The following is a 15,541-nucleotide window of genomic DNA, read 5'->3' as shown; positions in this document are numbered from 1 at the left end:
ACAATGGCTGTGGTATGTGCCCAGAAGTACCCTCCCACAGGATGATGGCAGGACTTAGGAGATAGCAGAAATTTCTAAGGCATCACCAGCCCAGCTGTTGTACTGCTTTGGATACCTCAAAGTAGAATGTCTTAGGCCTACAAGGCAAGCAGATGCTCCCAGAAAGGACCACGCTGCCATACAGTCTACATGGAGACAGGTTGTATCACCTTCCTTCATGCCAGAAAAAAATACCTGCTTCTGTTTTATTTAGCAACATAGATATTGCTAAGGAAGCAAATATTTTCACCTCCTAAGACTACCAGGGGCAAATTCTTGGGTTCTTCCATTAGTTTAATTAACCCCAAAACACTGAAAAAATAATGGAAGACTTGGTCTCTTCTGTGCATTTAGGAAGTGGGAACTTCCTAAGAAGTTGAAGATGACAGGAAATTATTAATGCCAGAAAAAGGTCTAAGATGAATGGAAATGTAAAGCAAAATAGTTTATAATTCCATTACTAAATAACAGAGATTCTTTAGTACCCTAATGGATCATATATTTACTGTGTCAAGGAGGATACTCATCCATCCAGAGATGTATCTGTCCAAAAACAGATTGTAACCTTGATCTCTCTCTACTCCTCTGCTTGGGTTTGGACATGGCATTGATTTTGCCCTTCAGCTGTAACTGAGTAAGAAAACATAAATTTTATAGAGGAATAAAATCTGCATGAACACTCAGACTTCAATGCAAAGCAATATACCACTGGAGCTATAGCTCCAGACATTTTGCTTTGCATTTTCCAACAATTACAGAGCTGTCATTTGACTGAAGGCAACGCTGTCCACTCAAATATTTGACCACAAAGAGAGACAGATGACCCTTTGGTGAATTAGCTAAGGTGAGAAAGTGGTGCACAAAGCAGGAAATGAGACGATGCAGAACATATGGAAGCTAAGCACAACTCTGGCTTAATTCTTAACATTGCTAGATTCATGCAGGAAGAGAAATAATACTGTGGTCCAGGGAACTCACCCAAGCCACAACCCTATCTACTCCTCCGCAGCCTACCCTGCTCCTCAATATTGTGCCTGCAACAGAGATCCCAAAACAACCTCAGCCCCACTGTGAGCTTGCTTTGGGATAGAAACATTCAGCTTTTCCTGAAAGCACAGCTCTAAGCACATCTGCATCACTGAGAAGCTGAGGAACCTCAGTGCTAAGCTGAACATGGGCTGTCAAGACTTCCACCTCCTTTAGGACAGCATTCCAAAGAATGAATGGAGCTGGGGATGGCAAGAACTATTTATGAAATCAGAGCCCATGAAACTTCTTGGCCTCACTTTGAAAGCAAAGAAATTCCAGGCCTGGTGACTGAAGGGTTACAGGGCAGTTATCTTCAATAAATATATATATATGTATATACATATATATATATATATTTAAAGATTTAAAGTAATTCATAAGTGAAAAGTTACCTTTCAAAACTCATATAAGCTTCTATAGAGTTGTATAGTATTAATTGCCTGGCTGTGTGGTACATAATACGAAAGAACATTTGCTTTAGTCAGCAGATCTGAGCAAACCAGAAGGTTGTAGATTTAACGAGGAGTTAGTGTTTAATTATATATTGTTTATTTTATTAGTTATATAATAGTTATGTCTCTATGTATGAGATGAGAATGAGAAAGAGCAAGAGTAGTTAATCTGAGGAAACTGAATTCTCAAAACATTTTGAAAAAGCAACTGCAGGCATTCTGCCCAGTACTTTTGTTGCTTTCTAAGATTATTGGTGCAAATTAGAGTAATGCTGATGTTTTCATTCCAGTTTGGAAATAAACACTGGATGACAAGTCCCATTAGAGACTGAAAGTAATGGACTATTTGCTGCAAAAGGAAGACGGGATATCTTTCGAAGAAAATGGGAAGCTTTTAAGGGACAGACTGCTTACTCTTCTGGAGCCTTTGGTTCTGGTAATCTTCCCAGCCCCAGATGTGAAGTCTGGCTGGAGCAGAGGGAGGAAGGAATGGGGTCATCAGCAAGGAAACTCAGACGACTGGTAAAGTTAGAGCGTGAGGAGGCTCGCTTCTTCTAGACTGGACTATTGAATTCAGTGCTGCAATGCAAAGGAATAACCTGAACTAACAGTGAATTCTTGGGTCGTTGTGCACAGCTCCCTCTATTTTCGCCACGATATTTATGTAATATAAATGCTATATAACATATAATATATGCTTACTTGTAATTATTTAATTCAGGCTTCATATGCCTTGGCTATAGGGACCAATATTTAACTATATATGTTATGCCATGATCAAAATAAATGTCCTAACCCAGCATGGAACAGAGGAAAGAACATTTCTGCAACCTCTGGACTTTGGCATAATTTTTTTAAATACCTTAATTGCATTCTATTTCAGTTTTAATTCGTGTTACACAAGAAAGAGGAAAAATGTGTAGATTGGATAGGTCAGCCAGAAGACCAGTGGATACAGCAGTTTCTTGGATGGCTGACAACAAGCTCAGGAGATGTTACAGGAAAGGAAGCACAGCCTTACATCAAACAATCTAGACTTTGAGAGGTTTTCAGTGCTTTGACTCTGATGGCAGTGAACTACCATTATTTGCCAGTAAAACCATTGAAATGATGAACAAAATGCCTGTCTTTGAAGCCACGTCTTAATGCTGAATGATGCATTATTTGATGGGAATTATGAACACAGAGTTTGTCCAAGAGGTTGGAAGGAGATAGAATCACCTGTCTGTGGACTCACAGCCAGTGCAGCACTACAGGCACTGCTGTGCCTTGGCACAGACACAGAATTGCAGTCCAGAGAGCCACACTGAACTTGTCCCGTGGATCACTGCCTAACAGCTGCATGCATCACGTAGTCCAGAACAACAGATGTGGCACCGAGGATGATCGGCATAACTCAACAGGAGATGTTGGTTCATTTACAAACATGAGATTTCTATCTCCTTTAAATGAAGAATATAGGCCACTGAGAGCAGCAAAATGAGACAATTGACCTCCCTGGAGTGTTCATAACAAGCCTTGCTTAATTTTCTTTTTTTTAAGAGTTTCAATTGCAATACTGGCTAGAGCTCAAAAGAATTCTAAAACCCTTATATCCTGATACTGTTTATCAGGACCAGGACATCGGATGCTTCGTCTTCAGTTCCTTCAGCTATCTTTAAATGTTATCTGAAATGCTTCCCAGATGATTGGGTTCCCGAAAACAGATGTCTTAGGAAGAGTCACAGCAAATGTCCCATTGAGGCATTAACGGTGAAGAGAAAAAACAATGTTCTAGCCACTCCAGAGCCATGCTATTCACATCTAGCAGGAAAAGATATCTGTGGTACAAATTAAAATACTTTTTTATTTATATTGCGGTATTAAATAAAGCTTCTGAATTAGTTGAGTATTTAGTTATTGCCCAAAGTAGAGGGCTGGATTTGTCCTATAAGTTACAGGGCAGAACTGAAGCATGGAAAATAGGCCCCCACTATGCCTCCGAACTCCAATGCAACATCGGGCAAACCCATTTCTCTCTTGTGTGCTGCAGTTTCCCTATCTGTATTTGGGCCTGATGATTATCACCTTCTTGGGGAAGCACCGCTATGTAAAACCCACAAATGACCATCACATCAATTTTCTCTGTATTGTAAAAGTTTCTTAAGTCTGTCTGTATGGTCGACCAGGTTCTGCGTTTTTACAAAGATCTCCAAAAAGTAGGTGAGCCTTGAGCCTTTGTCCAGCTGCACTATTCCTGCTCATTTTGCAGGCAGCTCTGGCTGCTGCTGTCTGCTGGGATCTTGCACCACAAGTTGCACTTTGATGTGGCATTGGCACAAGGATGTTCCCCTCCAGCAATGCACCCAGCGAAGCCACTAAGTGAAGTGCTGAGCCCAGGCAGGGTCAGGGTGGATTCCACAGCTTTTGTGTTGCTGCCTCTGCCTCGGCTTCAGTTTTCCCTTCCTGTAGCAATTATTGCTCATCAGCACAGATTAACAATTGCACAAGCCAACCCTTGGAACAAATGAATTCAGGGCCAAGGGCCAATCTTAGTGGAGCTCTGCCACTGACTTTAAATGGGCTGGGGATTTAGCCCTGCAGCCTCCCCTGTACTTCCTCCCTTCTCCCATTCATGTGCTGCACATGTGCAGCTCGCTGGCTGCGGGGTGAGGCACTCCCAGGTATGAGCTCCAGAAATTGCTCTCACAACCTCCTGGCATTTCTCCCCACCGCTCCCTGGCCCCATCTTCCTGCTTAGAGCCGTTCCAGCCATTTTATGGTTTCTTTTAAAAGGTAAGACAAAAATAGATCACAAATTCATTCCTACAGGTTTCTGATGGGCTGTGTAGAACTCAGAGGTCCTCTCACCTCATCTCTGGTTTATCTGGTAGCCTCAGGCCTCATCTACATGAAAGAGTTGCACTAATTCAACTCGATGTTAATTTAAACCAATTCATTAAACTAACACAAACCCTGGAGCAAAGCAGAGGAATGGACGTTCCTGCAGCGTATTAAAACCAGACTCCTATCGGTTTACTTTAATCTGGTGAGAAACTAAACCAAAGCAAGGAGCACCCATGGACAGGTTTGCTCTGGTTTTAATGAACATATGGAAAAGAGCAATGCAAATCACTCCACGGAGTTCTCACTCAGCTGAGCTCTGCTTCTCTTTGGCCTGCGGGGACCATGTTATGACTTGAAACGAATGCATTCCCCTCCAACCCAGCTGTCTCTGGTGCAGTTCTTTGCTTTCCTTTCTTGCAGAAGAGCAGCAATCTGTCACTGTTTTAAGTCTTTACAGAAGATTCTTCAGGGCATTTGAGGTTTTCAAGAACCGTATAGATGTGGCACTGAGGGACATGGATTAGTGGGCATGGTGGCGTTGGGTTGATTGTTGGACTAGATGATCTTAGATATCTTTTCCAACTTCAATGATTCTATAATTCCATAATTTGGGTTTTGCAGGAGGTGGGTTGGAAAGTCAGCACAGCGCTGCTGGATGTGTAATAATCTTCTGCGCTACAGGAAACTAACAGGGAGTAGAAGCTTCTTTTACCACCAGCGAGGTTCTCCAGGGCTGATCTATCAGTTCTTGGATCCTGGCCTGAAGCTAGCTGAGTTCTGGAAGCATGAAAATATGGCCAGGAGCCTTCAACATTCATGACTGCCATAAGCACGTCTCTTGCAATGATAATGTTGAGGTCTTATATGTCTTACCCAACCCCAAGAACTCTGTTCCAGACCACCTTCTGGCTCCACACACGACCATCCGAAATCCAAACTCTGTGTCTGAGAGCGGTATCCAAATGCTCCTTCAGCTCTGGATGCTTGTCCAGTGTTGAGGTTATCTGTTGTTTGAGTGGGGAGGTATTACCTAGGTCATCAGTCATCCAGAAGAGAAGGTAAGTAGAAAACTGTGAGACTTGAATGTCTGCAGAGGGTGCCAGTCACTGGTGTATAATTCCATAAACACCAAAGGTTTCCCATCAGGAAAATGCAAGTGGGAAAGTGGAAGCCTACCGCGAATATTCCTTGGCAGCCACCTACCTGCTGAGCGGGCCCCACTGAGATGTTTTTACTCCAGGGGACCCATCTAGACTAGGGAAGCATGTGAAAATGTTTCCTCATGTTGATAATATCAGTTGGCTTTCTCCTGCATTGGTAAGTACTGGGAGTCTGAGTGTAGGTGGCTGCTGGCTGGTCCTAGCACTTCGAGCTACATCAGTGAGACATGTTCTGAGCAGCACTACAACATGCTGCAGGGACTCTAAGTCATCAGTACTACATTTCCATCATTGTGAGTATTCAAGGCAGGAAGAGAAACAAAATTAGTGTTCATGTGGGCAAAAGCCATTAGCATGCATAGGGGGAGTGTAAGTATAAGGCTCTCAGTATTTAAGGGGAAGAGGAGAAAAAATGAGGGATTGCTTTTCAAAAGATACATAGTTTTTACTGTATTTACAATATTAATTGAATATTTTTACTTTTGGTTATGTTTCAAAATGTATGTAGGCAACCCTGCCAATGGAAGGGAAGGTTGAAATTAGATAATCTTCGAAGTCCTTTTCAATCCAGGCCATTCTATGATTCTATGATTCTATACTTAAGAAGATTTGAAACTTCTCTTTACAGGAAATTTTCATCATACTGGAGAATCCTGGTGTTTTCTGCTAGATATGTTTGTATTCCTGTGGGTCTTTTCATCCAAGGATTTCAAATTATCACTCCAACGTTTTAATGTATTCAAAGACACAATTAAATAAATTTGCAAGAGGAAAATATGCCAGGTGCTGTGAAAAACAGAAGTATGATCTCTAATTCAGGAAGCCCCGAAGCCACAGATAGCTGGAAGCTAGGAGAACACCAGAGAAATCTTAGATTGTGTGCCTGTTATTACCTTCTTTTCTAGCATCCAACAGACGTTACTCGCTGCGTGCTGTTTTCATGTTCCTAACTAGTTCCTTACATCTTTGGTCAGAGGAATGTGATATTGCATCTCCCAATGGTTTGACTCATCCTCTTATATTCACAGTTATCCCTAAATCCTTTCTCCCATAAAACAAGACTTGGCAGCCCATCATCTCACAGCTGGGCACATCCCAGAGATGGGCACAGACAGCAAGCATAGTCCCATCTGATACCACGATAAGGAGTGGGGACAGAGGGACAGGCTGTGTGTGCAGTGGCCTAATGCACACCCAGAGCCAATAGGCAATAGGAAGTTACCTCCGCTGTTCTCAGCACCCCTCCCTCACTGACCCTGTGCTAATGTAGATCCCTTTGAGATGCAAAGTCTCTTTTGTTCCTTTTGTGGTTTTCTGCCTTCTTAGGAATTGATTCAACATGTGCCAGAGCTGGCCAAAGGGAGAGGAAGGGAAAGCACAGCTGGAAGCAGAAGGAAGAAAAGCAAGCTTTTCCCTCCCCATAAACAAGCTGTTAAATTCGTTCTTGCCATAAGAACTTCTGCCTTCAGGCACAGTTCCACCTATCTGAAGATCTTCGGAGCATCCCTCTTAGTTTCTTGGTCCCCTTACATTCTTACACTTGCTCTGGCTCTCTTATTGATTTTCACAGTGCTAAATCAGTGGACTGAACTAGCAGTTGGTTTGGCTTACAGAGGGGTCTGACAACTACAGGAGGTAGCACAAAGTAAGTGGAAGGACCATGTGGCTGGCTGGAGATAAAAGCAGAGCAGAAAGAGTAGGAGAAAGCAGGGTCCTCATTTTTGGCAGCAGTTGAACAGCTCAAACTCTGGTACATAAATTCATCCTCCCTTATAGGGGTCAGGACTGTAGCACCCCCAAAGCACTTGCCATTAACAAGCAGCACTTATCTTCCAGCAGAAATTGGCTTGAAAACTACTCACACAAGCTGCATTAAGAGACCAGATGCAATTCCTTCAGACACATGGTTGGCACGGGTACCATTTAACACTTCCTCATTTGTTCAGGATAGTGGAAACTGACCTACCCCAAGTCTACCAGCATGAGGACCAAAGATGGACAGACTCTGGTCTGTATTAAACCTCCAAATATCATGGACTAACATGCTACTCATTGAGAGCAACAGAAATCAGTCTGCTCTAAGCTTAGAAACTCAATGCAAGAGGTTTGTCAGTAGAAAAAGATTCTCGTTTCATCTCATCGGCCTCAGCCCAGCCCTCCATCCTGTCCAGATCCCTCTGTAGGGCTTTCCTACACCCAGGCAGATCAACACTTCCTCCCAGCTTGATGTCATCAGTAAACTTACTGAGGGTAAACTCAATCCCCTCATCCAGGTCATCAATAAAGATATTGAACGGGACAGGTTCCAGTACCGACCCCTGGGGAACACTTGTGTCTGGTCTCCAGTGCACCCGTGATGCATTTGGGATTAGGAAGGGGTCTGGCAATACCTGCCAGGAATGTGAGGGGTGAAGCTGATCCTACTAGAGGTAAGGGCACATTCTTAAGGACTTCTCCTGTACTGATGCTTGACATTAACTAGAACTTTTTTCTGCTGTTAAATTTGACTCATTTCTTCCTCCCCACTCTGTAAAACAGACATGGTTATAAATCGGAGAGAGTGTAAGTATCAACAAAGAGTAAGAATGCATGAGCAGATAACAGAATTTAAATTGTTGAATTATGACTTATGACAACAATTTTCAAGTTGCTGTGACCTTAATCACAACGCAGTCCTAAGTGGTTGTGCAATGTCTGCTCTGCTGCATTTCTGTGACAATACAGAAAAAGATGAAGGAATGAATTCCCATTGATGTCACAAAGCCTACTAAAAGTCTTTGGATAACTGCTGGGAGAAACCTCATGGACACCTTACCTCTAGCTGTTCATGGAAGATGATATGGACAATCAGAGCACAACTGTAGATGAAACGACTCACATCTCACCACCCAGACAACCCAGCTGGGTGTCTGGTTAAGGCTCTGTTTTCAAAAACCGTATTCAGTAAGTCCACAACAGAAGCCCAGCAAGATGAACACTTGGTTGTAGGTGAGAACTGAGAAATCAGATGAAGGCAGAAAACCTGATGTAATAGAATTGGAGCTCCTTATCTATCACAGGCTGTGTTCTGTGGCCTTCCCAAACATCCAATCTGGGTCATCTACAGTCAGACAGAGGATTTACTGCAACAGATCTCATATCAAACAAGTTATCTCAAGTGTTTATACATTTTTTCAGGCACTGAAGCCCACTGAACTACCTACCAGCTCAAATTTATGCACGTGCTGAAATTGTTTTCTAAATAAGATGTCCAGACATAGCTGAGGGGAGAGGGTGCTTAGAGAAGAAATCCTTCAATAAAATTATTTCTAGAAGTATAAAAATAATCTTTCTATTGCCATAGAAGCTTCACAGTTTATCATACTTTGCTGCACTGAAGGCCAGTTTCTATTTGATTTAAAGTGTTGCAGAAAGTTGACAGGAGCTTTAAGAAATTGTACTGAAAGTGGTAGCATAGTTGTTACTGGGCTCATCTTTTGTTTTGTTAAAGAGATTAGGGCTGTGGCAATAGTAAGCTTTTGAAGGTGAAGAAAGTAAATCCTTGGCCACAGAAGATAAAATATCTTTCAGTCATATTTAACACATGGTGTAGTTTTTGCACATTCACAGCTGTGAAGTAAAGACAACAAGTGAGAATATAAACAGCCAACAAATGCTGAGCAAAGAAACAAGAACCTGCATCTCATCTTGTTCGGACAGCATGGGAAAAAGGGAGGGGACAGCCAGAGCAGCTGCAAATAACTATGTCTGTTTCAAATTCAGAACAAATCATCTCCTTGCTGTAATTCCTGACAAATAATTTTCTTGTCCAACAATTTTTATGTTGATCCCACAGGACTGCTGGGATAATCATCCTGACACTGCAGATAACAGGATTGCAATCATAAATCTTAAGATTCAAGTACATTCACCATGGTCGAGTGACCTCCAGCATTTTAAGGGAATGAGAATATTTTTCCCCTGAAAAGACGACAGCGCGAACGGCACATAAGCAGAAAGTGAAGTCTCTGAATTTGAGAACAATGCATCACTTTTATTTTCAATTTGCCACGCACTCCTTATCGTTTCACCCACATTCTGCCCACTAATCAAGGCAAGAGGGCTTGGCTGGTGCAACTGGTTCTGGACGGGTCTGTTTGTGGCTGTTGCCATTGGAGCCACAGCAAAACCTCTTTTTTTACAGAAGAATCTAGGCTCTGTCCCAGGATACAAGAGACTTTATCTGAGAACAATTATTTTTGTCTACAGAGTGAAAGAACCTTTACTGCAGAGTAGCCCTGTGTGGAGCTTTTCCAGGCAGGCATGTGTAAACAATGAGGGAAGGCATGTCTGTTCTCATTAGTTGGCCCTGCCTGCTGAAATCCTGCCTTTTCCATAAGAAGAGAAATCAGGTATTCAAGCGATATCAATATTATAGAACTGCAGAGCTGTATTTTTCCTTAGGAATAATGAACTTTGCTTTTGAGGCTGGCTGATCTTCCGCAGGCAAAGTGAGGAAAATACAAACTATGAGCGAGTTGTTTATCACCATGAAACACTCCGCTGATAAAAAAGCACTAATCCACAGCCAAACCTTGGTAACAGCCAGCTGACTCATATAAACCACCACCTTACTCTCACTAAAGGGCTTTATGTGTCAATACAGTCAAATCCTGGACAATACCGACCGTTGGAGCCAATGGTTAACCGCAGCCCTACATGTCCACAACGATCAGAAAAACGATCACCTTCTAAAATGTGAGGAGTGTGACGTTAAGAAAGGTGTGCATGCCACACCTTGCTGGGCAATATACAAACTTAGCAGGCATGCCACATTATACTCCTTGTTATACTCCTAGCTGCAGCATATGGCAAACACACTCACTGGGAAACCAGTGAAGGGGCTGTAAGTCCGGATATGCTTTCTTCCCCAAGGACTTCCCTCTCCAGCAGCAAGCATCTTCTCCTTAAATTGCTGTCATGTATCGTGCACAGATCTTTACCTGTCATACCTGATACGTCCTGTAATTTCTGTCCTAATGTTCAAAGTGCTCTCCTCTTCCACACTCCACATTCTCATGTCACTGGTTGTCATTCCCAGGCCACACAAGATACCCTTTTAAAGAGAACACAAACACAGCTAAAACGCAGACGGGGTGGAAGTAAATGGCTCTGAAAAAAAGTAGAACAGGGATAAAGGCTGAACTGCAGCCTTAGCTAACAGAGTCTTACAAAGGGTCCCCTTTGCTTCCATTTTCCCTGTGCTGCAGGCAGCCTTGTAAAGCAAACAGACCTTACAAACAAAGCGCCGCCGCCTCACAGGATGCCCAGGCATTTCTGGAAAAAGTTGGTTAAGTCAATGAGTAAACAGTTTTGTTCGGGTTGCAATGAAAGTGACTCGGAGTACAGCGAAAGCAAAGCTTCTTACCCTCTTTCTTTGCGTTGCAAAGCTCACGCGACAGGACCCTCACACTCCTGCTGCATGGTTCATATATTCCCTGTGCGTGGGAGTGCTCGTGGATTTGGGAAAGGGGGGAAGGGTGAAAAGTCCAAACAAAACATCTACATGTAATTGCTTTGATGGTGCAGCTGTGAGAGGGCAACTATCTGAGGCTGTTTTGCTATGAGGCTGCATGGCTATACCAACCTTTATTAAATGTGTTCCAGAAGCAGCACAGAAATCACGTTTCCACGGCCAGCCTCTGCTGAAGTCATCTCCCATCCCACAGTGGACTCACATACAACAACAACTGATGCTTCATGTCCTCCCTTTCTTGTGCCCTCATCTACATCCAGCTTCTCTCCTAAGCACTGCTCGCATACAACAGGTATTTCCTAAACACTGCATGAAAAAGTATGAGCTCTATCTGCCACGGGAGAAAACCGTACAATAGTCCTCAAATGTGTGTCAGGGCATTATCCTTTCCCAGTTCCTTCACATGCCTGTGCATTCCTTTATGCTTTGCACGATGGGTGCACCGCTTAATCCCAGTCTCCATAGGCTGCAAGGAGTGCCAGAGGAGAGCTGTTCCAGCTGAAGGCGGTCCAGCAGCAGCAGAACTTGGAGTCACACGGTGTGATGATGCAGCCACACCACTTCGGGTTCAGGCGATCCTGTGTGCAGCGTTGTGCCCAGATCCCTGCTGGCTCTAACATCCTGCACCCACCTCTGCACCTCCCTACCCGCCCTGTCTCAGGCTCACTGTCAAATAGGAATGATGGCAGTATGTGACTTTAGGGGGATGCCTTCAGAACAAACACACTGCAGGGCAGTTCCCTTTTCTTCAGTGTTTCATTCTCCTTCTGCAAACCTGCAACCCCTTGCTCCAGCTGTTCAACCCCTTCTTGCTGACATTAGTTAAATACAGGAGTGCTACAGGGCCAGGCTGGTGTTAATGTTAATAGTTTCTCAGATAAATGCGGACATTTCCATGCATAAAGCAAGAAATCAGCTACACGGTGGTGCTTAGTGTCTTACTGCAATGGAAATGCTGGGGGGGCAGCAGGGCAGGAGAGGTTTTGTGGTCTTCTTTTTGGTTTTATCGTCCGTATTCAGTAACACACCTGAGGGTTTTTCGAGCTCATGTGCAGAAACCACTCTTCAAAAATAAACACAAGAATTGGGCCTTTCCTGATAGGGTAAAACCATTCAGAAATGTCACAATCAAACCTAGATACAGAGCAAAAGAATCTCCTCAGGCACCACCTCACTCCCAAGCCATCCTCATCTCCCCAGCCCAGCACCTGGCTCCCTGGCTGAATTTCCCAGTATCTCTGCATCCCCGATATTCGCACCATTACTATCAGGCCTGCAAAACCAAGTGATTCCTGTCACACTCTGTACTGCCTCAAACAGCACCCAGAAAGGGGGAGGCGTGGGGAGGGAAAGAGTTACCTAGGAGCTTTAGGATTTTCTCCAATAGACTTGGTTCATTTTCTCTGAAGCTTCTGTGTTTTCTTTTTTCTCCTTTCGTCCCACATCTCTCAATGGTCTGGTGCCCTCAGAGAGTCCAGGAGCAGACACCAGCTGGCCCTAGCAAAGGCCACATCCCCCACTGCCTGTGTTGTTCTCTCCAGCTCAGCTATATGGATCCCTTAATTGCATGCATGTCTTTCAGGCTATTCTCCATGCATGAGCTGTCAGCAAAACCTTGCTGGAAATGCTGGAATTTCACATTTTTCATGGAGATTTTCCATATCAAATGGGCAGTTTTACATTTTCCATGAAATTCCTAATGACTACAAAAAAAAATACAGCCGCGGTGTTCGGAAGGACTCGCTCAGCTTGCCTTCAGGCCCCATTAGAGTGTTAAACGCATGTGTGTGAATTTACTTAGCATATCATTTCAGGGATGGGATTGGGATATTTTTTTGTTGCAGATGACAGGGGAGAAGCGTGCATTCAGCCATTCATTCATAAACTCAACTTGCGGCGCTGCACACTGGGGAAGGGATCTTTCGCATCATTTTTAAAACAGAAAGAGTGCAAAGCCCTGTCAACTGACAATATCCATCCAAGCTGTCATTGCCAATCACTTGAATGGACTGCAGCAGAGAGTATTTTCCACAATGAGATACCAATGGGGGTGACCATTAGGTCAGGAATCTTATTTTCTCAGCTCACCAACCCCTGCAAATAAATTCTCACCAAAAGGAGAGAAAAGCCTCATTGATTTGACAAGCGATCAGACACTGCAGTTGTCATTTTCCCAGCAGTTGCTAGCATATTTTTGCCTGGTGTGCGAGATATGAATTTCCTGACTGAACCTATCAGGCTCTTAAAGGGATCATCCCTTTTTCATCTTCACCCTGTGAAAAGCAGAGCTCTCAGCAAAAAGTCTGAACCAATCTCAGCTTTAATACAATATTAGTTGGTTTACAACAGTCAAGTGGAGCCTCTATTTTGCTTTTAAGAGCCAGACATGCTCTACCAGCAAGAATGTGTTTTTTTTTCCCTTCAATACCCACCTTACTTTGTAAAATGCATCTTTACAAAATCCATTTGTTTTTCCTTATGAATGCATCTCAGCCAAACCGAGAGAGGCTACAAAGGCAAGAGAACTGCATTCTTTGATGAAAGTTGTCACATTTTCAGGTCTCTGTGATCTTGGGAATGCACACTGAGTTTTAGTAACTTTTTATAAACAAATTTTAAAATACTGCACTATTGTGAAAAAAAAATATAACTTTATGCTTAATTCCAGCTAAGTACCCAAATGGCACTTATGGATCTAGTGAAACAGATTGGTGCTGGGAGGAGATAATGTACCTCAGTCCACACTGTTCAAATCCATTTCACCTCTAAGAACTACAGAGCAAAAATCCAACTTAGATTCGTCTGAGAGATTTTGGAGGGAATATCTTGGCATTATCCCAAGTTAATTTATTAAATGAGATAAAAACATGGACTTTGCCAACAGGAAACTTTTCACAGGTAGTTTCTTCAGGTGTATTTTCTGACCACGAGAAGAGCCTGGTCCCTAACTGAAGAATACTTCAGAATCTGCATGGACATGACGGTCCTCGCTGTAGCTGCCTTCTCCTCAAGAGGCCTTGCTTAATATACATATGATTATTAGTCAGAAGAATATAATTCACTAATACTGGGAGCACAATGTTAATATTTCAGTTTACGTATGCGCGTATATTCACATTTTTATATACTCATTTATACATATTCATCCCCAAATGATAGATATATATGAAATATGTTTGTTATTCGGATGAAAATCTGAAGAAGTTAGAATGTTTCTTCAGATTTATTCTGAAGAATGGCCAGAATGTCACAAAAATAGATTACAAGTCATGTAAAGCCTTACCACCACACTGTGCACTTCATGCCATATGGGTCTTGCACAAAGCTTGTTACTGCTCGTTTGGCTTGCTTGAATGGTACTCTCTAAAAAGAGAAAATGAAGGGAAGGAATTTTACAGTCAAATGTCAGAGAAAAATTGTTAGTTAATCTGGTAAGTTGGTATTAACTCAACCAAACTATCACTCTGCCACTGCTGATCAGTCAGTAGTGTGTATTTTCTTACCTTTTCTTTCAAGTTCCAGAAATTCTGGTTGCATCCTGAGGATTCAATCTGCTTCCAGAGAAGTCTGGCTTGCTAAAATTCCTCCTTTTTCTTTCCAGATAAGGGGCAGGTGACTACCAGGACATCATTTTATTCCTTGTCCATTAATTAATTTTAGATCTGCCATGTCCTTGCATAAAATGTTCAACTACTCAGGCTATGAGCAGCCTCTAGATTAGACTGACACTTTTTGACTATTTTCCAGTGTTTTTTCCTTTATGCACTGTATGTGATAGCCTTAACAACATATTCTTTTCAGTTGCTGCTAATTCCTTACTTTGATTTTACATCCAGCTCTCCTACTACAGTGTATCATTTTTAATTCACATGGCAGTGCTTTTAGAGCACCAGCAATTTGGTCAGTATAAGACAAACATGCTCTAAACAAATATGTTGAAGAAAATAGATTGAATGTTAGGAAGGTCCCAGAAACAATTAACTGTGGACAAAATCCCTAAGTGAGTTTTCCTTTACAAAATCTCAGACCTTTTGGAAATAAAAAAATAAAATAAAATCCTTTATTCTTTGTATAAGAAAAAAAAAAGTCTTTATAAAGCAATTTAAATAAGCATTTTCAGATACCTCTCCACTGTGTAGCACTAGGGATTTTAAATACAAGCAGGCCAGTACTATCTGTCAGGTGGACTCCCCCCAGTCCATTTTTCCTCTGGCTGCTGTTAAGTTATTATTATCCTCCATTCCCTCTAATAATGGGCTTAAGATCAAGTGAAACTGGAAATGGAAAGAACAGTGAAAGATGACAGACTTGAAGGGATTTTATTGGAACTATGGGTTGCTCCTAAGGTCAGAATCAGTAAGTATAATTAGATTCCTGGCATTTACAACAAATGTAAAGTAACTCTGAGATTTCTTTTGTGTGCATGTAATTAAACATGCACTTTTACTGCCCTCTGCAGTACCGCAAAGTTACTTTGATTCTAGCACATGAAAGCTGTTTGAAAGAGCAGACACAAATCT

General features: G+C 42.4%; 1 long non-coding RNA gene across 1 annotated transcript; it reads left to right on the top strand.

Annotated features, from left to right (window-relative positions):
• On the top strand, window positions 1–2,206 carry LOC109367477. Its single transcript, XR_002114659.1, has 2 exons — window positions 1–199; window positions 1,811–2,206. It is a non-coding gene; the product is annotated as an uncharacterized LOC109367477 (long non-coding RNA).
• Window positions 2,207–15,541: the final 13,335 nt, after the last annotated feature.

This window comes from Meleagris gallopavo, chromosome 4, assembly GCF_000146605.3.
Source record: "Meleagris gallopavo isolate NT-WF06-2002-E0010 breed Aviagen turkey brand Nicholas breeding stock chromosome 4, Turkey_5.1, whole genome shotgun sequence".
Classification (NCBI taxonomy): Eukaryota; Metazoa; Chordata; class Aves; order Galliformes; family Phasianidae; genus Meleagris; species Meleagris gallopavo.
This window is presented reverse-complemented; position numbering and strand designations above follow the sequence as displayed.